Genomic DNA, 26,313 nt, shown 5'->3' on the forward strand with positions numbered 1-26,313 from the left:
ATATTATATATTATTATATTATGTTATATATAGTATATATTATTTTATATTATATATAGTATTATATATTTATATAATACTATATATAATATATTATATATTTGTATAATATAATATTATCTTATTTTATATATTATATATTATTATATTATTTTATATATAGTACATATTATTTTATATTATATATAGTATTATATATTTATATAACACCATGTAAAATATATTATATATTTATATAATATTATATTATTTTATTTTATATATTATATATTATTGTATTATGTTATATTATTATATATTATTATATTATATTATATTATGTTTTAAATTACATATTAAAATTATATTCGCCACCGACGTTTTTACTTTACTTTCTCTCGCAAAGATGGAACCGTTTATATTTATAGAGAATTCGTGAGAGGCGTGTTAAAAAGAAGCAGCGCCGCTTGTGTTCGGGCGTATTTCGATGTTCGTGGAATGCACAGTCTGCATGGTGATTTACCAATCGACGCACGTATGCCTAGAAAATCCAATTTTTTTTCTTATGGCAGCTCTTACGCAAGAAACCTGGCCGACGCGGCGGCCACAAATTGCTTTTACCTCCGACGAACGTGATTCACCCGAATTTTCGGATCGGTGTTTCTAGTCCCCGAGAAAGAAACGAGAAGAACTAGTTTGCCGGATTTACCAGTTTACTCGAGAGGTTTACAATCCTCCCAGTCGTTCTCCTCTCTATGAAGGATGGATTTGTTTCACGATGTTTTTATTAAAAAAAAAAAAGAAAGAAAGAAAGTTGTTAAAAATCGTCGCACGTCGCTGAAAACCGGAATTTTCTTTTTTTTTTTTTTTTAGATGAAATGTAGGTCTGGAATCATCTTTGAGTGTAACGGTTCAGGAGTGTTTGCTGTACGAGCTAGTTTTATCTTCATGTAAAGATAGAAAAAAAGTGGATATTCTGTCTTTTATTTTCATTTTTATTAAATTATCAATGTGATTTCTTTTTATTTTCATCGTGCAGTTTTTATTCTTTTGATTTCACGAAGCACTTGCGTGTTTCTTATCTTCGCTTTTATAAATTTTATCGGTGGTCTTTTTCACTGTTTAAGACGTTTCTCGTTTAGTTTTTATTTGGGATTTTTATTGTTTGAAGACGATAATTTTGTTTCATAAGATAAACACAAGTGTTCTACGATTTATATTTCTTTTTCTAAACGTATGAAAATTAAGAATGCCATAAATGAAATCGTTCCAAAAAGAAGGTCGACGAACAAATTGCAAATTGAAACTGAAATAATAGGAATATTGCAAAATATTTTTCAAATTTTGTTCATTTGGTCTGCGATAAAACTGCAGAAGGTTCTTGAATTATACTAGAAGCACTACGATACATCCAAGAAATCTACACAGATTTCTTCACTTCGACAAACGCGATAACAAACACCAATACCACCAAAAAGCACGAAGTCATACAAATGGTTCAGGAAACATACACCGAACTTACCAACCACCATAAACAAATTAATAATCACCTGGATCCCGTCACACCAAGGAGTAGAAGGAAACGAAAAAGCCGACTCCTTAGCCAAAGAAGCAACAATCGACCAAACAAAAGAAACCAAACATCCCAATCCCACACCAAGGCCTACTAGCTTCAACGACCAAAGCGGAAAGAGAAGAATGGAACAGAATTTGGACTACGACAAATAGAACCAAAATACATGACATAGCACATCATTTCTATCAAAAAATACCAAATAACAATCTAAGCAGAAAAGAAAGGACAGCTATGACCAGGCTTCGAATAGGACACTCCAAGATCACAAACGAATACCTCCTAAGCAAAACAGGACCACCTTTCTGCAACACCTGCAGTCAACAAATCACCACCCAACACCTGCTATGTGAATGCAGAAAACCGAAACCTAAGAAGTAAATACGGATTAAACCAAAACATCGCTCTAACCTGCCAGAAGCAACAAAGAAACGTTATCAACTACCTAAAGGAGACCAGACGTAAACTGCTAGACCAGACGTAAAGAGAAAATTCCAGCACGTCGCTAAAGACCTCGTAGTCGATGCGACTCTAAACCCCCATATAAGAAAAAGAAAAAAGATTCTTGAGGGAAAGAAATATTTCAGTTCAGCAAGTTGCTGGCCGATGTTCAAAAAATCCTTGTTGTTCTCCGACGCAGGGACGTCGGACTTGAAATCTTTTCACGACCGTGACCCAGCTTTACAGATCGTTCGTAATCGATTTGTAACCTCTGTGCTTGCATACGTTGGTCGAATGATCAAATGATCGCGCGACCCACGTCCTCTGGGTGATTTTCAAGTCCGCGCGCGTCCACTTCTCAACAAAGGCAAAATCGTTTCACCTTCGAAGTAAAATAAAAATCTAGCTAATCGTTTGGACGGCGTTCGACTGACTATAAGAGGTGGAAAAAATTCGGACGTTCCTCTCGTTTATCACGTCTGGTCCTATTCTGGGGACTTTTCTCAGAATATTTTGCACGCCGAAGGAGATTCTAAATTATGGACATTGAAATACTGAAATTATGACGGACATAATTTAAAGAAAAATGAAAGATGAATTTGACGACTTCGTGCTTTTGATATTTGAAGGCAATTTTATTAGAAAGAGATTAATATAATTGTGGTAAATTATTTAATGTATACATATAATATATGTATAATATATATTATATATCTAATATTATATATAGTATAGTATAGTATAGTATAATATATATTATATATAATTTACTGTATATAGATACAGATATTATACTATATAGTAAAGTATATATAGATACTATACTATACTATACTATATACTATACTACTCTATACTATACTATACTATATATATACATATATAGTATATAGTATATATACTATACTATATACTATACTACGCTATACTATACTATATTATACTATATATATACATATATAGTATATAGTATATGTACTATACTATACTATGCTATACTATACTATACTATACATATACATATTAAGTTTTGAAGTTTTTTTACTCAAACTTTGCCATCCAATAATTTACCACAATTACATTAATTTAATTTAATTAGTATTTATATATCCTTAATAATGTACAGAGTGTTTTGAAGTTTAGTATTCAAAATTCTGCCAGTTCTATAAGTAAAAATGAGACTGGAATGTTATTTATACATTTATACACTCAAACGTAATGATTCGTTATAGAACAAAAATATGAAAATTGTTAATATATGTGCATTTTGAAATATCTCTTTTATCAGTGCAAAATTAACGTTGAAGTATTATTGAATTCACTGTGAACTGAATTTCATATCGTTTTCATTGAGTGTTAATTACTGTGTTAAAATAACTTCAATATAATATTTCAATAACTTCGATTTATGATATATACAAAATAATCTATATAAATCAAATTGTTATTACATTATATAATTTATGAATTTACCACACGACAGTTTAGTGTTATTTTTATTTTTTATCTAAATTTTGGACGCTAAACAATCCCGTGCAGTAGCAAAAGTTTGGAAAACAAGATTCAATCACATCCTGACCCAGATATCATATGACAATTTTAAATTACAATTTTACATCTTATTAATCTCATTCCAAAATTTATGGAATCTCACCGCTTAAATCGCCATTACTACGTAAAATTCGTTTAAAAAATTTTTTATATTTTTAAAAGGCAATTTTTAGAAAAATCCAATTTGTATTTTTATAGAAATACAAATTTGTATTTTTTGTAAATTTTGTATTATTTGTAAATTTGTATTTTTCAAAATTTATATTTTTTTAGAAAAATCGAATTCGTATTTTTAATTGTACAAGTTTGTTTAATTCACAACCTTACGATAATCGCGAGATTAAGAAAATTGGTTTCTTTGGTCACGATGTGTAGCTCGAGCTGTACAGTCTTGCTTGATAATAGTTGATCATGACCAAAGAAACCGATTCACTCTTCTCGAATGTCGTAAGGTCGCTTCCCGAGTCTTGTCAATTTCAATTCGCCCTTGCGTTCTCGCCATTAGCGACGTTTGGCTCGTCGAGCGGTTGAAACCGTGACGTTTATGGTAGAAAGGTATCGTTTAGTCACTTAACAGAAATAACGAAACATCCAGTGTCGTGTTCAGCCAGCCTCAACCCTGATTCCCGCTCGTCCTTTCGTTCTCAAGCAACCGTCACCGAAATTTCTCAATTCGTACGGCCAGAGGAACATTTTGCAACACGCGGTTGTAACATCGCGAAGGTGTTAGAACGCTCATTGTTAGCCTTTTGTACCGCGGCGGTGATTAGCGCGGTGGTAATTGTTTAATCGTTCCACTTAGAAGCGTTTAGAAATAGATGAAAAGCTTCGTGCAGAGAGTATTCTTATTCAAAATATTTCTTGCAAATTCGTTGAAATTTTTTTATTCAAAATGTTTCTTGCAATTTGTGCAAAAATTTGTGTATTTTCGTGCCTTTAATTTTAGAACAAATTTATGATACATAATAAATTTAAATTCCTAATAAATAAATATCATATTAATTTCAGAAATTTATAATAAATTTATAATTTTAGAAATTTATAATAAATTTATAATAAATTTATAATTTTAGAATAAATTTAGGATAAATTTATAATAAATTTATAATTTTAGAATAAATTTAGGATAAATTTATAATTTTAGAAGAAATTTATAATAAATTTAGGATAAATTTATAATTTCAGAATAAATTTAGGATAAATTTATAATAAATTTATAATTTCAGAATAAATTTAGGATAAATTTATAATAAATTCATAATTTCAGAATAAATTTATAATAAGTTTATAATTTTAGAAATTTATAATAAATTTATAATAAGTTTATAATTTTAGAAATTTATAATAAATTTATAAGTTTATAATTTTAGAAATTTATAATAAATTTATAATAAGTTTATAATTTTAGAAATTTATAATAAATTTATAATTTTAGAATAAATTTATAAATTTATAATAAATAATAATAATTTATAATAAATTGCAACATATTAATTTTCTAATAAATTCAAAATTTTATAATTTTATAATTGTATACGGAACGTCGTTCTTTCTTTAGCAATCTTTTTTAGTAATATTTTTAATTTGTGATTTCTAATGATTTTCAATCGAAAATGGTTTTACGAAGTTAACTTTGGAGAAAATTATGATGCTCTTGCAATTTTGCATAATCTTTAAAAAATTTTAACTACGACATTTTAAATAAATTCATATCGAAATTTATTTCGGATAAACGAAATTAAGTATCTAATTAAAAATTTTCTCGTGTGTTTAAAAGTATAGAAATATATTTGTAGAAATTTTGCAGAAAAATATTTCGACTGGAAATATGTCTTTGCAGAAAGTGTATATTTTTTAATTTCGATACTCCTATTACTTAAATGCTGCATACCTTCAATACTTATCTGAAATTCATAGCGATTAAATAATTAATCTTAAAAATTATAAATACATAATCTTCCGAATTTTACAAATTTTCTCTATAAAGAAATTTTTTTCTTCTATTTTTCTTAAACAATAAATCTAAATTTAATGTTCAAAGTTGCTTGTTCAAAAGATATTTTTTTTTTGCACGTTTCAATTATTAATTTTGCGCTAGACAGAATTAGAATATCTAATCTCGGGTATCGTTGCGTTTGATATATTCGTTAAGACTGACTCTAAGTTACTAGCGCAGTGAAATTGCAATTATCGCTGGGTACGGCTATGCGTTTTCACGTGGTGAATCTAATGATCGAAAGATACTTCGTTACACAAGGCTGTGGATATGCTCTTAGAAAGTTTATCCAGGAAATGGGTGACCCTGCATGTAAAATTGGAACTGCCGCGTCAGAATCAGTAATTATCCGTTTCAGTTCAATCTATCTTGGCTATCCTTCGAGCAGAGGATGATTGGAAGTCTTCTTCTTGCAATTTCTCGTTGCCTCGTATCGAGAAACAAAACGAGAACTGAAACTTTGTTGAAATCTATAACAAGCAAGTAACTTCGATGACGATAGTCACAGGTTTGTAATCGTAGATTGTTTCTAGTATTTTTGGTAGTTTCAAATTTCAATATATTTTCTTAATTATTTCATCTCTTATTTTTCATTGTTCGTTTTATTACTTTTATTATTTTATTATATATTTTTTTTTTTGATTCAATTAATCTTAGCCGGATGTTAATTAAATTGGAATATTCTCTAGACAGAGAAGATAAAATAATTTTCCAATCTTGGAGTTTTTTCTTTGATAATCCAATTAATTTTTTAAACTTTGAGAAATTTCTCTGTATAAGACACAAATTATTCTTTCATATATCCCTTATTTTGTATATTATTTTAACTATTTTCTATTCCTGTTAATGACAGATTTTATACAATGTGCGATAGTACGATAAATTTTTATTATGCATGATATGTTTAAAATGTTTAATTAAAATTTTAATAGCTTGCACTTTGCCATTTGTGTCACATTCGTGTAAAACTTTCAGTGTTAAATCAGAGACGAACGTCATTTTCGTTAATACTTGGTATCTCTTAAATAGCCTTAAAATCCGCAAACAAGCGAAAAGACGGTGTTTTTAAAAATTATGAAAATTTTACGTTTCAAGCTACGCAAGAGTGTAAGATCGAGGTCGCAGATAATTTGAATTAGCTTATTCGCCAACTTGACTTAAAAGATAAAGCAGCACGATCCACCAAGGTCTGTCTAATGAAAATAAATGAATGAACACAATCAATCTTAATTAAGGATAAACCTAGGGCTAATTTTAATTAAAGTGTGCATACTTGCACACTTGCAACACTTGGCTTATTAAGAGGAATCTATCCGTTTTATAAGAGGCGTCATTAAGAAGGGAATATGTACGAAAAGAGGAGTTCCAAGAAAAGTGAAAGGTACGAATTTCTTCGGGATTTGTCAGACGGGAGAGCCACATGGACGATCTTCAAATATTTCGTCCGTATCGTCAAGAATATAATATCTTCTAAATTACTCAAAAAATACAAAAAAACACAATTATTCCAAAAAAAAAACAATATTTTATAAAAATACTTAAACATTTATAAGAATATACATATCTTCATATTATGGATATATTGTGTGTTATATAAAAATTTACATTTTACTTATCAATTATTATTTATACACTATTTAGCATAAGTAAAAAGAAAAGTAGAGTCTAAATAGAAATTTGATTTATCAACTATATATTGTAATAAATATGAATTTATGAAGTGTCCACTACATATATTTGTTAGAATTGAAAGTACGTAAATGAGAGAAATGCAAGGAAACTCGTAAATACACGCGAGCAATTACGCGATGACTAACGTGTCAATTCTGTGTCTACAATCATTAACAAGTTGACTCTCGCGATGGCCAACGTCGCTTTTTATTACCAAAAAATCGAAGCGTCGAAGAATTAAAATTGAAAATTGAAGAATTAGAGAGTTAAAAATTAAAATTAAAAATTGAAGAGTTAGAGAGTTAAAAATTAAAATTAAAAATTAAAGAATTAGAGAGATAAAAATAAAAATTAAAAATTAAAGAGTTAAAAATAAAAATTAAAAATTATACAGTTAAAAATAAAAATTAAAAATTAAAGAATTAAAGAGTTAAAAATTAAAATTAAAAATTAAAGAGTTAAAAATTAAAATTAAAAATTATAGAATTAAAAATAAAAATTAAAAATTAAAAGTTAAAAAGTTAAAAATAAAAATTAAAAATTTACAGTTAAAAATAAAAGTTAAATATTAAAAATTAAGTATAAAAAATTAAAATTAAAATTAAAAATTATAGAATTAAAAATAAAAATTAAGAATTAAAGAATCAAAGAGTTAAAAATTAAAATTAAAAATTAAAGAGTTAAAAATTAAAATTAAAAATTATAGAGTTAAAAATTAAAATTAAAAAGTTAAAGAATGAAAGAGTTAAAAATTAAAAATTAAAGAATTAAAGAGTTAAAAATCAAAACCAAAGATTAAAAATTAATGAATGAAAAATTGACATTAAAAAGTAAGATAAATTTCATGCACTAAAGAAATATCCAACAAGATTAAATTGTCACAGCGTGATAAATATATTTCAAACAGTGCAAGGAAAGTGAAGGAAACTCCTTTTCGCTTCTCCTTCTCGTCTTTTTCGTTTTCACCGTAGAATAGAGCCGAGTGTATCGTAGCACAACGCAAGTTGTTGTGCAGGTAGTGTGGTTGCGCAAGGTATCACCGAGTCCTCAGCCTGTTGTGTTGCTCTCGAGCAAGGAAAACACACTAGTTGACTAATACACGAAGATGCATCTCTCCCCGAGTTACAACAAGCCGGCCCCTAAGCGTCGTTCAGCCGCGTGCATATTATGAAACAAGGATGTCTGCGGCGGAAAGCGGGTCAGTGCACGGTTCGTTTATTTGTTGCGCCCGGTTCCTGGATCGTTTCACCTAGCCGTCGTTCCTCTCGCTCCTGTTCCTTCGCCCGATTTATCGAAAACGCTTCGATCGATCTCGCGCCATTGGTTACCGTGTAGATCGTAGATCACAGAGATCAGAGAGACGTAGGATGTGTTTCGTTTACAACATGTGAACACGTGGACTAACTTTGCACTGTCTTTCGGAGGACAGACAGGGATATCTTTGAGGAAATAGTGGCTGTCTCTTTTTTCGAAAAATTAGTTTCGTCAGAGTGAAATTCGTACTTCACAGTGAAACACTTTGTTAGAATTTTTAAATGGGATTTAAAAGGTTGGGTTGTAAATTGGGTAATTTATGTATTATGGAAATTTGGATCTATTTGATTTTACTTTCTACGTCACATTCTCTGTGTACTAGAGATTAGTGATAAAATGAAATTGAATGAAAATTTCTAAAATTAGATAATTTAATTCTGAACTTACAAAATTTCTAAAATTAGATAATTTAATTCTAAACTTATAAAATTTTTAAAATTAGTTGATTTAATTCTAAACTTGTAAAATTTCTAAAATTAGATAATTTAATTCTAAACTTGTAAAATTTCTAAAATTAGATAATTTAGTTCTAAACTTTTAAAATTTCTAAAATTAGATAATTTAGTTCTAAACTTTTAAAATTTCTAAAATTAGATAATTTAATTCTAAACTTACAAAATTTTTAAAATTAGATAATTTAATTCTAAACTTACAAAATTTTTAAAATTAGATAATTTAATTCTAAACTTACAAAATTTTTAAAATTAGATAATTTAATTCTAAACTTACAAAATTTTTAAAATTAGATAATTTAATTCTAAACTTACAAAATTTTTAAAATTAGATAATTTAATTCTAAACTTACAAAATTTTTAAAATTAGATAATTTAATTCTAAACTTACAAAATTTTTTAAATTAGATAATTTAATTCTAAACTTACAAAATTTTTAAAATTAGATAATTTAATTCTAAACATATAAAATTTCTAAAGTTAGATAATTTAATTTTATACTTATAAAATTTCTAAAATTAGATAATTTAATTTTAAACTTACAAAATTTTTAAAATTAGATAATTTAATTCTAAACATATAAAATTTCTAAAATTAGATAATTTAATTTTATACTTATAAAATTTCTAAAATTAGATAATTTAATTCTGAACTTACAAAATTTTTAAAATTGGATAATTTAATTCTAAATTTATAAAATTTCTAAAACCAGGTAATTTAATTCTAAATTGTCATCGTTCAATAATTCAACGACACGAAGAATTAATATTTGAACATGCGGAGGACATTTATAGAAGTATCATCAGCCTTGAGAGTGTCTAGTTTGCAATTTAGACATTGCACAACGTGGACTCATTAATGTGGACCAAGTTCACTTGGGTTTACAGAGAAACACCATAGTTTAATTATGATATATTACGATAATCTCGTGGAATAAATTTCTCAGTTTAAGAAATAGGCTGACAAGAAATCTCCTTTGCCGAGTTCATCGCTATTGGATTAGAAATTCAAAACAGGTTGCACAATGTGCACGTTGCATCCTCGCACTCATTGATTACTGCAACGATAGTTATTACGATGTTTACTCCTTTGAATTAGATTATTCAACTCTCTACTATGATTTCGTTAATTCAAAAGAAGATTAGTACAAATTTATACTATGACATATCGTAAAATTAATCGTCGCGACGAGTGAGCAGTCTCATCGTGAAAATAAATACAACCTCGTGAATCATGCAAATGTACAAGAATGATCAAGAAGTTATTCGAAATTGAAACTGATGTAAAGGTAAATTGAGATCGTAAAATTCGATACTTTATTAAATGTTTGAATAAAAACGGTGTTAAATATCTTCCGATTTATATTTATGCTTGCTTAATTCCAAATTTAGACAAATTTCACTCTTCTGCATTTAATTTCTACATTTCCGTCAAGATTTATTTTTTCCTAAATTTTTGCATCTGTAGATATTGTAAAGTATTTTATGTGAAATTGAAACTTTTTTTATCTGAAATTGTGAAATTATTTTATGTAAATTTTTAAAGCATTTTGCGTGAAATTGAAACAAAATTGCAGTATCTAAAAAATGTGTAAAATATTCAATGAGTGTAACACTCGTTACAATATCTAATGGATTTTAATTCTACTTATCTCACATCTACATTACTCACAGTACATTACTTACACAAACATCTCATCTTGCATCATGTACTTTCTAAATAGCGAAAAAAATTCTATACAAATATTTACACTAGTATGTACTTCGTTATTCCACAAAATCATGTCTAACACTAGCACACGTTTGACAATTAAGTTTGTCAATCGTCGTGTGTGGTACAGAGTTGGGCATATTTTATTCGAACAACGAATAACGAATAAATGTGTCAGATTTATTCGTAAATAACGAATAACGATTTTATTCGAAGAATTTAGTCGAAATGTTATACGAATAAAACTTTATTCGAAGAATTTATTCGAAATGTTATACGAATAAAACTTTATTCGAAGAATTTATTCGAAATGTTATTCGAATGAAATTTTATTCAAATAATGCCCAACTCTGGTAGAATCGCAGACGTCCTCGATACAAGTGCACTTTAATTCATTGATGACCCGCTGACTCGTTGCTCGCTTGATGGAAAGAAAAAAAAAAGAAAAAAATGACCGTGCCCTTTTGCACGCCACGAGAGAGTCCATCAACCGAACGAAATGGCCCAGAGATCCTCGAGATTGGAGGTGAAGTGTGTCCTTCTTGCGCGACACCAGCCATGCTCGAATGAAATTCCTTCGAGAAGATAGACGTCTTTTCTCTCGAAGCGATCGAGCATCGTAGGTTTCGACTAAACTTCTCCAAGTTTGCATCCCGTGCACGTCGAACGTCTTCCAGATCGCGTCGTTCGATAGCACTCGTTCAGTCAGTCTGAAAAAAAAAAAAAAGACAAAAAGTAATACTTGTCCGCGATGTGATGCATTGGATTGAACATCCAGACAGTTGGTCTTCGCTGTAAATGGTTTCTTCGAGGTAACGAAGTGGCGAAGCATTGCCTGTGATTTTATCTTCCATTATTTTCGCTTCGAATAACTTGCTTGCTTGCTGAATCCATTATTTCACTCTGTTTCGGATTTCTTTTAATTTCGAATTGGAATTTTTCATTTTTAAATTTGGCATAGTGACTATCATTTTTGTATTCGACATTATCTTGGTGAAGATCATTTCTTAAATTAAATATAATATGTAATTTCTATATATTTCTATATATTTCCAATAATTTATATATATCTATATATATATATAATTTATATATATTTATATATATTTATATATATCTATATATATATAATTTATATATATTTATATATATCTATATTTCTAATAATTCCTTTAAGATAAAATATTTTTTTTTAGATGAAATATTATCCTGTTGTATATTATTTTTTGCTTGGATAATTGTATTTTTTTGGGGGGATAATTTACTTGTTGAGCATATTATTTCATTTCATTTCATTTTCGGTTCTTTTAATTTCATATTAATTTTGAAATTTAATTTAATTTAATAACTACAAGGTTAAATTTTATGTTAGCTTGCGACAGATGGTTTCTTTGAAGTGGTGAAGCAATGTTTGCGATTATTTTATCTTGTTGCTCTTTATTCTCGTTGTAAAAATTTTTCTCCATTTTGGATGTTTTTTATTTAATTTCTCTCTTCTCTTAATTTCTAATTTTCAATCATAATTAAATTTCAATTAAAAAGAAATTTTTGTTTCAATCCAATAATTTAATAGCAAAAATAATAATTTAATTATAAAAAGTCGCATGACAATTTTACTTCATTTCTAATTTCTCTTCTATCAATTTATAAGGAGTGTTTACACATAATTATTTTACGATGTCATGGATAATTATTTTTGTAATTATAATCGTATCATGCTTCACAACGAACACTTTAAAAATACTTTACACTTACTTAGAAAGAGAGAGAGAGAGAGAGAGAGCGATTTGTTTCTACATAATTGAAAAATTCTTTGGAACTTAACGAATTTTTATTTTGTAAATAGCACGATCAATCAGTTTATTTTCCAATAAGTTCATACAACACGCAAAAACTTGATTAAAGAATTAAAAAAAAAAAAAAATGCCACTTTCATATCACAATGCTAAGATATAGTACAAATCTTGATTTATTTCCAACGAATGAACACGTCATAGTTCGAATTCCGTAGTTATTGCATTTACTTCTTGTAACGCGGAAACGATCATTTACAGAGAAAAGTTGTATCTCTATTTCGTTCAATCACATTGAAAGATCATTCCTATTGTACTCGTAGGATATAATGGAAGTTACGCGTGGTGTTCTCGCTATGAAGATGGAAACGTATTGAAAACGTACAACATTGTTCACTGCGTTGAAACAGAAACCGCATTGATATTTACACAAAGGAGGAAGGTTAATTAGGGTTAACGTCGATGATATATCCATGTCAATGGAAAATAATTCACTCTACCGCCAGCGAGATATTGTCGGAGAGTCGCGATGTCACGCGGAATCCATTGAAGAGATCACTTCGACATACCAGGAATTTTAAAAATTTCAAAAAGGCAATAGCAACAGTTTCTGTTCGTTTGTTTTATTCAATTTTGAATAAGGAAACTTTTGTTGAATTATTATTTATCAAAAATCTGAATAAAATTGAATATATATATAAGATGTGAGCAACGAGAATTACTCATCCCAGAGTAAATCAAAAAAGCATTAAATTTTGAAAGAAACTATTCCTAATAATAATTCATAGAAAGTATATAGTATAAACTAAAATCTGTTTTATTAAATTGCAATTTATTATTAAAAAGAAAGATAGAAAGCACTTAGGATAACACTTTTTCTAGAATTCGAAGTATTATATTCGATAATTATAATCGACAATTGACTTTATTATACCTGTTAAATATTTCGTAATGTGCATTTAACACCAGTCGACGGAAAATTTTTGAAATTTCCATCAGAGACGTTAAATTAAAAAAAAAAAGAAAACGCAGTGACACTTTATAATACAATAGCCATAGTACACTAACTTTTATTGGCATGTTTTACGAAAAAAATCACTTAAATCTCTGTTTCATATCCATAAAATATTTAAAAGAAATCGATCATTCGATTTTTCGCCACTTTGGTAGCGTCGAGTTTCAAGTTTTCGCCACTATAATCACGACAGTTGAATCTTGTCACAGTACAGTATGAAATTTCAAAATGTTCCGTGAACATTTAGTCCCATAAATGTTCGAACAACACTTTCGTGAACCATTATACCAGTAAAAGGCGAAGCTCACAATTGAGCAATGCTTTTCAATCAAGAATCGTTATGGTTCGACGAACGCGCTGATAGTGTGAATCCGATCGATTGCGTTCCAAAATAATCCTCCTGGCGTAACCAGATGTAACGCAAGTAGGAGAAAGCTGTTATGCTTTTAGCGCGTATTCGGCCGCCATATTCGCTGACCAAATCTCGTACGTGTATATAAACGTACTGTACAAATGAACGTGCAAATCATAACGCTGGAACATGTAATTACATCCCGTTTGTTTTCTCTAAATGATAACACTGAACGACTGTGAAACGTTGTCTCCGTTTAACTGTTCTCTTTGGGGTTTAAGATTTTCTTTTTTTGGACAGTTAATGCATGGTGGGATATTTTTCAACTCACCTAACAAAATTTGAAATTACTAATCCTTATACACTAATATTAATACACTGTTATATACTAATATATAAATATATTGTATATATATTGTTATACTGTACTAATATATTAGTTATATAATTATATTGGTACTAGTATCATATATAATAGTATGATTATATTAGTACTAATAGTACAATTAGTGTATAATAGTATGATTATATTAGTACTAATAGTATAATTAGTGTATAATTATATTAGTACTAATATTAGATACAGTAGTGCATATATATATATATATATATATATATATATATATATATATATATATACACTATTATACACTTATACACTTATATTTTTTTTTCACCTAACAAAATTGAAACTACTAATATTTATACATTAATACTAATACACTATTATATACTCATATACTAATATATAATTTTATATGGTTATATAATTACATAATTATACTTATATAATAGTATATATAATAGTATATATAATATATATACTATTATATATACTATTAGTATATATACTATTATACACTAATACTTATATTTTTTAACCAACCTAAAAAAATTGAAATTACTAATGCTCATACATTATTATATCTTATTTAAACTTTTTCACTTGGCAATTCTATGAATTAACTGCAAATGAAATAATTGATATCAGAAATTTTTATAATATTACTTGTTTGTAAATACTTTGTTGTTCAATGAATTTCATTTGAAACGTTAGTTGCACGATGGGATCATTCGTGCCTCGCTCTGTAATAAGGAATTTATTTAAACATTACCTTTTTTTCTAAGAAATATTTTATATTTAATAATTGAAATGAACGTGTTTTTCCTTTTTTTATATTAAAAAAAATTTCGTGCAAGTAGAGTTCTTTTTTTTTTTTTTTATATATATATAAATTGCTTGCTTCTGAGGGTTAAACGCTATACTTCATTATTAGAAAACGTAGTGTTTCCGTGTACCTGGCGAAAGGAAGGGAATGTGGCAGTTGCACCGGTGTCTCTGGCGTATGTAAAATCGTTTACGAAATTCGCGTTAGATAACGCGATTCGAGACGGAACGAATGCAACAGTGAGTCAGCCGGTCACAAAGTGGAAACCACCTGTTCGTTTGCGAAATTTTGGCGAGGAATTGTCTCGGGCCTGTTCGTTTTGTTCGTTAATTTTCATAAAATATTTCTGCGTCGTGAATGAATTTGGTTTACAGCCGGTCGTTTCTTTCGCAATCGCTTCAACACTGTGAACATCGTGCTCGTTTGATTTTATATTCTATAGAGATAGAATATACTCGCGTGTACATGAAAGTAATCAGTCGACTGGATCAGGAAATATTCATTATAATAAATTATTTTGTGAGATTCATGATTATCCTGTGTCCAAGCATGAAAGTATCTAATTGTACAGAGTTATCTTCACTCGATTGCCTTCCCAGAACTGACGTATCGATCGATGTATATACGATGTCCACAGTTTCTGTCTCTTCTTGATCATTTGTATGAAAACTAAAATGTTATTATGTGTTCTTAAGAAACAGAAGCTTCTGCAATTATCACTACAAATTATTATATATTGTGTAGAAGCAATATTTGTCAAATATTAATTATTCGACATATGTGACAAATCTTCTCCTAATTTCACAAATTATATTTAGATTTATGTTTAGATGGATATATTCGTATAATCAATACAATTATAATGTATGTTTACGCTGCTTTCGCAATATGGAGTGAAGTATAGAAACAAGTGGTTCGATGATATTTTATATAACATCTCGTTATATGTTATTTGTATATACATTTATATAATTTTATATAATATCTCCTTATATATTATAATATCTCGTTACAACGTTATCTCGATTCACGCACATAACATTAATGCTTGGATTGTACTCGAGTATTGTACCTCAGATGGATCTACGATCGATAAATGATTATATAATAGGAATCTGAGAAGCAAAAACTTACTAGACAGTGTTCTAAAATTAGTACTAAGTTCACTGGAGACTGACACAAACTTTCTCATCGATTACACGTAAACTCTGATTATGGTGATCGCTAGGAAAAATAAGTCAAGTGTCAACGATTGGACGGCAACACCTGTACGATCGTTACGTTTTCTTGAAAGCCTTTTGAGTAAAAATTACAATAAAAATTAATATTAGGAGTTGGAATTATTTCTAGCAAAATTACTTGATTACTGGAAAAATTACTTTCACTATGAATTTTTGCACATTTATGGAAAATTGCAGAATATTTATTTCATTAATAGAATGTTTAAAATAAATATTTAAAGTAAAATATTTATTTGATTAATATTAATAGTAATATTGTGTATATTATATATTAAAATAAATATAATATGTATAACATACTATACACGTATTATTTTATTATGTATAGTATTATAGTATTATATTATATTATAATACTGTAATAATTATATTATTATTTTATATTTATACATAATATATCTGTATTTATATATTATATCATTATTATAGTATTATAATATAATGTAATACTGTAATAAATACTATATATTATACAATATACCATAATACGTATATAGTATGTAATATATGTTATATTTAATACATAATACATAATACTATATTTAATATTATATTATATTATATATTATATTTAATATATAATATATATAATATTATTATTAATATTAACTAAATAAATATTTTGCTTTAAATATTTAAATTTATATATATAGATAGATAGCATAGTAATACATTATGATTACATATATAGTAATTTTTATAAAGTATTATATAATTATATAATATACATATATTATAATGTAATATGTAACAATATTACAATACAGTACATTTTTCAAGCAATATTCATTACAAAAATTTAAAAATGCATAGAAAAAGTCCACAGTCTGTGTATTATCACAGGTAAAAGAACTTATCAATACCGATTTCGCTGATTTTAAGTACGAAAAACGACGAGACAACGTTCCAAAAATAAACTGGCGGAGAAATGAATTGAGTTTGAAGCAAGGGATGAACGAGGATCGATCGACTCGTATCTCCTTTTACTAATCATTCGGCGAAAGCTTCTCGAGTGGAAAAGGCCTGACCACGTGCATACATGCGTGAGTCAAAGTTATTTTTAAAGGCAGTTGCGTTTAGGAGCCCAGCCAAAGGCGGATTTTAATACGTGTCGATGCTCGTGTCTCTCGCTTCCGTCGTATTCCGATGCGACGTGAGTTAATCGACGATGAATCCGAAACCTTGAACCGATTTCGAACGCGCGTTAGACGCGAATGTGGCTGACGTCATATCCTTCTCATTCGCCGGCGAATATTTCGTAGACGAGGCTTTCCAAGGTCTTCTTGGGTAAACCGTGTTACACCTGACCGTCCACCTGAAATCTCGCGTTTCGCTCGTTATAATTTGTTATTCGGCATTCACGATCATAAACAAAATGAATTTCATTTCGTCTAAACAGGTTTCATCGCAATATTTGTTTTTTTTTTTTTATTTTGACTCCTTGAGAGCTGTTAATCGATTAATTAATTGGTATCGTTCAGCGTTGAAAGCCACAATACTGCAGGCTTTGCGTTATTTCATCGCTTCACTTAACTTCATTATTTTAAATCTGTATTAAGGGAGGAAATGTAAAATACAAAGTAAAGTTTTTAGTAATCTAAGTTTTCAGTAATCTGACCCAAATTTTTAGTAATCTGATGTAAATAAAGATCGCATTCGAGGGTTAAGGACGATTTTATTTGAAATAGAAACATTTAAAAAATTGAAAGACGTAAGTTGCGGTTTTATTTATTTATTTTTTTCTATTTTGAACAAAATGGAAAAGAAGGAAATTTTGGAGAAATCTCGTACGTTAAACAGTCAGCAAGCATGCTCGAGGTCAAATTTTGTTTTCAAAATTTTAAAAAATATTGGATCACATGCATAGAAGATGAAGAAGATTACATAGAAAAATATGTGCCCCTTTATTTCTTAACTTTCATCCGGACAGATCGAATATACGACGTGTTGCAAATATATTTCGAAATTTATTAAGATCTTGTTGCCGAATATTTCGAGCCACTTTTATTTTCTGCAAATCAACTTTAATTCTTCCTGCCGGAATTTTAATCGAAGATCCAAAATACATATTTCATGCAGAGATGATGTCACAAAAATTTAACTATCATTAATTGATATATTTTTACGATATTTTTATGTTATAAAACGCGATATAATTATTCTGCAGATAATATTACTGTTTATACTTTCAACCAAGTTGTTGAATTTATTCAGGTGTAGTGTATTTTTAATTTCTTTCATTTTCTCTTTTATTCGTGTCAACAAATTTTAGTTTCGTGATCTTTATATTTCCTTAAATATAAATAAAAAATATTGATCAATTAATCGTCACGCGACGAATATAGTAATAATATTTTAAAATATTATTGAACATTTAAAACCTATTATTTTAAATTTAAATTTGATTTAAAATGTGTTTAATATTTCAAATGTTACTTTAAAGAAGATAAAAAAGATAGGCTATTTATTACGCCATTCGATTTGATTCAATTATGTGTTATTTCACACAAAAGTGTTCAGGAAAGTTGTCTTTCTACAAATAAAACGAATGAAACAATCACATCAACTATTGTCTGTATAACTACAGTCGTCAAGTAACTATAATACAGGGTTGTTTTTCGGTCATTAAACAGAGAGTATACTCAGAAAGTATACTTACTCGATCAACGTGTACGTAGTTTGAACAAGTTAACGAGAACCAAATGCCAGGATATGCAAGAGAAAACTTGCAACAAAAAACTAACTAGCTAACAAAAGAAGGCAAAAGAGAAAGAAGGAAAAATAAATCTGGCAAGAGAATGATTGTAAATATGGTTTTTCTTACTTGAAAGAATACTTTTCAAGTAAATTGACAGAAATATGCAATTTCTAACTTGGAAATGTATAAGAAAGATAAAAGAAAATTAGAATTTTTAATTTTATTTAAAATAGGAAGAATAGGAATATTTTTTTTTTAAATTATTGACATTTCTTGCAATTTTGTTGTTAAGACGACTGGAGAACATTTTGATTTATTTTTCATTGGAATAATGAATATCATGAAGATAATGGTGATTTGACTGAAACTAATATAGAGAATAATGTCAATGATTTACAATACCAAGTCAATTAGTGTAATTCAAAATAGTGTAAAAAATAATGAAATACTAAACTACATTGATTATACAGAATAAAATGAACATGTGCTGATCTACAGTTCCAAAGAATTCGGTATACAGAAATAGAAAGACTAGGAACGCAGATGTTAGTATTGCTTGACTTTAAAAGTTATTACAAGAAGATAAAACCTGTCGTTACCAGATCCACCGATTAATCAAAAAAGTTTATGAGGGACATTACTTGGAATTTAAAGTTATTAAAAATTCAATAGATTCCGTGTCCAATGGAATTCAGGAATTTATTACATAAAGTAAAAGTAAAAGATTTGAGCACCGGAGGTTGAATATACTTTTTGTGTATTTTTTTTTTTTTGTTAATAAATATACTGAATATGTTTTTTCTATTTATTTCTAATTTTTTTTATAATAAATGACAGTTTAAACGGACGTTCATTTTATTTTGATTTAACGTTGTCGTGATGTGGAAACTGCTATTTAATTATTGAAATTAAAGCCTTCCGTTTGAAAATAATTAACTTAACCCACTAAGCATTTTCATTTCTAATTTTTTCTTTTTTTTTTTTTATTTAATTTACACTATCAGAATCTGTTTTATTATATTGTATCATATAAGAGAGAAGAATTCATATATGATATTTTAATTTATAGTTAATTTATAATTAATATTTATAATATAATTTTTATATAAGATACTGATAATATAATTTTTATATTAGATACTGATAAAATAAATTCAAAATTTTAACTAAAATTTTAACTAAAATTTGCTAAAATTTAACTAAAATTATTAAAATTTGATAAAATTTAACTAAAATTATTAAAATTTGCTAAAATTTAACTAAAATTATTAAAATTTGATAAAATTGAACTAAAGTTATTAAAATTTGATAAAACTTAACTAAAATCATTGAAATTTGATAAAATGTAACTAAAATCAGTAAAATTTGATAAAATTTAACTAAAGTTATTAAAATTTGATAAAACTTAACTAAAATTTTTAAAATTTGATAAAATGTAACTAAAATCATTAAAACTTAACCAAAACTATTAAAACTTGATAAAATAAATTCACAATATAAGATATTGATAAAATAAATTCATTGACTGGTTCTTAACAGTTTTAAAGACGATCATTTCATTTTTTTTATAACCTTCTCTTCGCACCTCTTTTGTAAATCAAATTATTACCATCGTTCGAGTTAGATCGTTTGTTCTTCCCCTTCAGTTGCACACTGTGAATGACGCTTCGGGGGAACGACCATAGTGGGTTTCATTATCTAAGAAACTTCCTCGATCCCTTTCATTTTCAAGTTGTGTGAACGCCGTCAAATGTTACTATGACGAACGTGCACGCGTGTAGTATGCTCGTCACATACAGGAATTGCTCATTGAGTAACGCTCACTCTCGCTATTGATACCAGCCCGTATGACACACTGACACAGAAATCGACTTATGGCGGCTGATTCTCGAGTCACGATGAAGAGAGAGAGGAAGGAGGGGGAGGGGAGGAAGAAAAGAATCCCGATGAAGAAAGGAGGTGCCCAAGCGTTATCTCGAATGCCTGAGCATTTTGTCGGAGGTGATAATTTCGATGTTACGTTCGTTACGAAACGTTTAGGTGACACTCGTTATTACGCTCTTTTGCTGTTCGTTCTCTCCCTTTTTTGGAAACATTATTTTTTGGAAACGCGTCTGTCCTTAGCTGTGGATGGTGAAAAGGGGACGAAGTGGTTTTATCATTTTTTAAAAGCTGCGAGTAGACTCTTAATAATGGAATCTTTATTATTATTATTATTATTCAAAGTATAAATTGTTATTCTATTCGAAGTATTTGCTATTGTTGGTGATTTTGAAATATTATCATTTAAACTATCATTTGAAGACTTGAGAATATTAATCTATCAATAATATTAATTCTTTCGGTCATCAATTATATTTCTCGAAAGTTAAAAAATATTTCAAGTTTAAACAAAAGTATAGAAAGGTTTTCCTTAACGTGCACGATTTTTCAATTAAATTTTACGTTGAACATCTTCTTCGAATATGTTATAAATCCTTCCATTTTTTTTTTTTTTTTTTTTTTGCTAAATTGAAGAACGGTAGCTGGATTAATTTCATAGTAAAAATCTAACAAGTGACAAATCAAGCGTCTTTGTTCTTCTAGCAAGTCAATGATATTCTCTTTTTCTCTTCTTAATCTTTGGAGGATCTTTTGTACTAAATCTTCAAATTCTGCACATTCTATAATATGCATAAATTCTTTGAACAAAAAAAGGAGTTCTATTTAAAAAAATATACTATTTTTCTAAAACTTGAGTAAAAGGTTAATTTCAATTGAAATGTGTTTCAATTGAAATGTGAGAAAAAATTATACTCAGGACAGCGTAAGATGATCCATTAGGTTACTCATTATTAGAGAAGATCGTTCATAATCAAATTACCACGTACAAATTACCCTAATTTTAACTCTTTGGGTGTCCAAAATTACCAAAAAATTTAAAAGTTTGATGTCGAACGAACACTTTTCAATAATGTATAATGTATTTTATCGAACACTTCTCAATTACGTATTATTGTAAAATCCATGAATTTTTATACTTCAATCTCGTTTTAGTGAATAGAAAGAAATCACGCACATGCATTAAATTTCTTTAATAGAATGCATTTCGATCAAACGAAAGAGGATATTTATTTCTTTACAAAAGAGGATTTTATTTCTTTACAAAAGAGGATTTTAAATCGATACAAAATTACTTAAAAAAAAAAAAAAGAAGAGACTCATTTTACTGTCACACAACAGACGCTTCGCTCCGAATACCTTTTACCGCCAAAAGTTCGCGTCGTGCTTTTCGATTTCACGCGAATCATGCGTGTAAGAGTACGTCGAAGGTGGAATCAATGCGCGTTTCTGGAAATTTCTCGAAAATTATATAACTCGAACTCGCCGAAAGAATGTAAAAGGATGAGATGTGCCCCGGCTTCTCGTATGCGCACGTGGAAGACTATACATACGGCCACATTGTAGATCGGTGGCATGCGTCGCGTGCAGCTAACCTCGAAAAAACGACCTTTCGAATTTCACTGGAACACCAATGAAATTCCTCTCCCCCCTACTTCTTCTTCTTCTTCATTCCTTTTAGTCCTCTTTCTTTCTCTTCCCTCTTTACAGCTGCCAGTCAAAGGAGCCGGGCGATCGATCGAGTCATTGCTCTTCTTTAGGTTTGCAAATTAAACCGAACCCGCTCGGTGAAATTTCGAAAACAAGGCCCGCGAGATCGCGAATCCCGAATTTGCTCTTTCATTTCCGCACTCGCACTCCCGCAACGCCGGAAGTACCAAACGTAACGACGTTTTCCGTAAAAGAATTCGTTGTTATGTTGGTATATTATTTTTATTATATATTTATTTTTATTATATTTTTATTATATATTTATTTTTATTATATTTTTATTATATTTTTATTATATATTTATTTATATATTCATTTTTATTACATATTTATTTACATATTCATTTTTATTATATTATTATTTTTCTTTCGTCATTTTCTTGGCACCTCTTTTTTCTTCATTTTCTATCTGCTTTCAAATCTTAGATTTCTTTCTATTTTATTCTCTTCTTTTTTACTCATTTGAGTAAAAAAGGCACGTCAAATTAAATCTTTTACTTTTTTAGTTTTAGATATTTAGTAAAATAGTTTTAGGAAATTTAGTAGTTTCAGCGATAATTTGAATCAAATGTTTACTATTTTAGTAATAATTTTTAAATTTACTAATTTCGCGTTGTCAAAATTGTGTCACTCCTTTTTATTTTTTTTTTTTTCTGCTCAATCCTTTTGATAATTTTAAAAATGTTGGTTCTCGTAATATTAAAATGCTGAAAGATGATTAAAGCAGAAAATTTATCAAAGTTATTAAGTAAAAAGGAATAGATGAATTTTATAAGAAACTGGAGTATTCAAAGTTTTATTTATACATTTTGCGTGAAATCATTTTACATTTACAAAATTTCTAACAAATATTACAAATTTGTGATTTTGATCATTTTAGTAGTATTGGTATTAAAATACCATGACACTTTAATAATTTTTATATTTTAATAATTTAATATTTTTAATAATTTTATATAATTAATAATTAATGTTTTAATAATTTAATATAATTTTAATATTTTTAATAATTTTATATATGTTTAACAATTGATAAGTAGGTAGTTTCTAAGCAAAATTTGAAATCATTCAGGATTCATTTTCAATTTTTAATCGTACAAAAAACACACTTGCGGTTCTCCTCATAAAAATGTAATTTTCAACTTGTTCAATGTACGATAAGTGTTCCGCTATTATTAATTTCTTGTTACGACGTAGATAATTCTAACGTTCTCTCTAATTTCACCTTAATTTCTTATCAATTTATTATCTTACAGTATCTTTTATTTTATTCAATTTATTATAACAGCATCTTTTATTTTATTCAATTCATCGTAACAGTAGAGTTACAAAGAAAAATTCTCCTCAAAGAGACCGACGGATGAGATACAATAAAAATTCGCCTGCTATCGAATCATTTAAACAACGTATGTTAAACACGTCGATTTTGCGTCCAAAGGAACTTAATAGTGACAAAAAGTGAAAACAAACATCTCGAGTCGGCTCATTTAAGAGTCGCATTCCACCGCGGTGAGGTGAAATTTTGTTTTACGGTTTAATAAACCGTCTGTTCGTAGATGCAACAGTTTAATAAGGTCTCGCTTCTACATTGTGGTGGTGCAGTTTTCAATTTCAACGGAGGATTACGTTACGTCCGAGGAGTAGAAAGCTGTTGGTGCTCTCGAACGTTGCCCGTTATATCATTACGATGATTTGCGAGCGTTAATCAGCATTTGAACTTAGAGATAGAGTGTGGATTAATGAAAGGGGAGAAATTTTTCCTCGATCATCTCTATCGGTATATCGTGTAATTCCAACTCGGTTAGAAAGTCAATGTTTCGATTCCGATTCTTTTTTTTTTTTTTTTTTCATAGTCGTTGGACGTTTGTTTTCAGTATGCTTCTGGAAATGATTTTCTTGACATTTCTGTGTTAACGTTCACTCGATTAGTTTGATTGATTTTTGCATGTATTTCTCTTGTTCAGTAGTTAGTATATTTTTTGAAAATGGAAATTTTATAGAAACAATGATCTGAGTGGAAATTTTGATTTTTGTCAAATATGTATTTTAAATTATGTAATGCAATATACATTGACATTATATTAATGTTATGTTAATATACTTGTAATTATATAAATTGATATAGTGCGTGATATAAATACAGTTTAATTCCAAGCAACATATGTTTTTAAATAAAATTGAAGATTGTGTAAAGTGTTTTTACGGAATTTTTACGTATTTTTACGTCTTTTCTATATATCCTTTTTATATAACAGCCGTGAAAGTCATAAAAGTCTATCAATTTCAAGCTGTAAAACTCAGAAAGAGAAAATATTGTATCGTGCAGTTGTTGCGAAAATTTTCACGCGTTTGCATGCGTCGACAAGTTATTAGAATGCGGAAATATTTGATATAATAAAGTAAACGCGTAACTTAATGAAACAACTTGCCATTTTCTTTTTTTTTTCTTTCAACAAGATGCGACATTCTGACGTACTTGAATAAATGTCGGCAAGGATCATAAATTGATGATTGTCTTGACAATCAATGATTCGTGAACATACGTGAATATGCGTATGAAAAAATTGATTAGTGTTGAAGCAATCATTTTTATTGTGTTCGAATTAAATTATATACAAATATGATTCGTATAAATAATATCAATTTAATTTAAAAATATCAATTTAACACTGTTTAATTTTTGTTTTATATTCTGTTTGCTAATTTTCTGATCTTTTATTATGATATGTCCTGATAACTAAATTGCGGACTTTCGTGTGAACTAACGTTTTTTTTAACATTATAACAAGTACTGTATTTTGAATCTTTTTTTTATACTTTTTCAGATTACAGATTTTACATCTTTTAAGATAAAATAATGTTCAAATAAAATAATATTTGATAAAATATAATAATATAATAATGGTATAAAATATAAAATATAAAATATAAAAATAATATTGGTATAAAAATAACATGAAATTAAAATTTCAAAGGGGGTTACCTGTTAATATAAAAATTATCTATAATTTTATAGTTTATAATGTTATAATTTATTAAAATTATCCATAATTTTATAGTTCATTAAATTACAGTTTAATGATTTAACAGTTTTAGCATTAAAATAGTAAATTTGAATAGTATACTATTTTAAGATAATATTTAATTAATTTACGTAATTAATTTACTATAATTTACTATTAATTTACTATTAATTTGCTATTAATTTGCTATTAATTTACTATTAATTTACTATACATTTACTATTAATTTACTATACATTTATTATTAATTTATTATTAATTAATTTACTATATATTTACTATACCTTTACTATTAATTTACTGTTAATTTACTATTATTTTACTATTAATTTACCATTAATTTACTATTAATTTACTATTAATTTGCTATTAATTTGCTATTAATTTGCTATTAATTTACTATTAATTTACTATACCTTTACTATTAATTTACCACTAATTTCCTATTAATTTACTATTAATTTACTATACCTTCACTATTAATTTACTATACCTTTACTATTAATTTACTATTAATTTACTATACCTTTACTATTAATTTACTGTTAATTTACTATTAATTTACTATATCAAAGTAACATATAGAAAAGGTACGAAAAAATACGAAAAAATAGCAGAAGTCCTCGGATAATTATTCTGCTCTTAAACGAGACACCTTGTATACACCTTCATTTGTTTCTCGATTTCCGCGAGTGCCCGGTACACGAGCCCGACGATTTTTCACCCGTCTCTTTCGCTGAACGC

This window comes from Frieseomelitta varia, unplaced genomic scaffold (assembly GCF_011392965.1).
Source record: "Frieseomelitta varia isolate USP_RPSP 00005682 unplaced genomic scaffold, Fvar_1.2 scaffold_300, whole genome shotgun sequence".
NCBI lineage: Eukaryota > Metazoa > Arthropoda > Insecta > Hymenoptera > Apidae > Frieseomelitta > Frieseomelitta varia.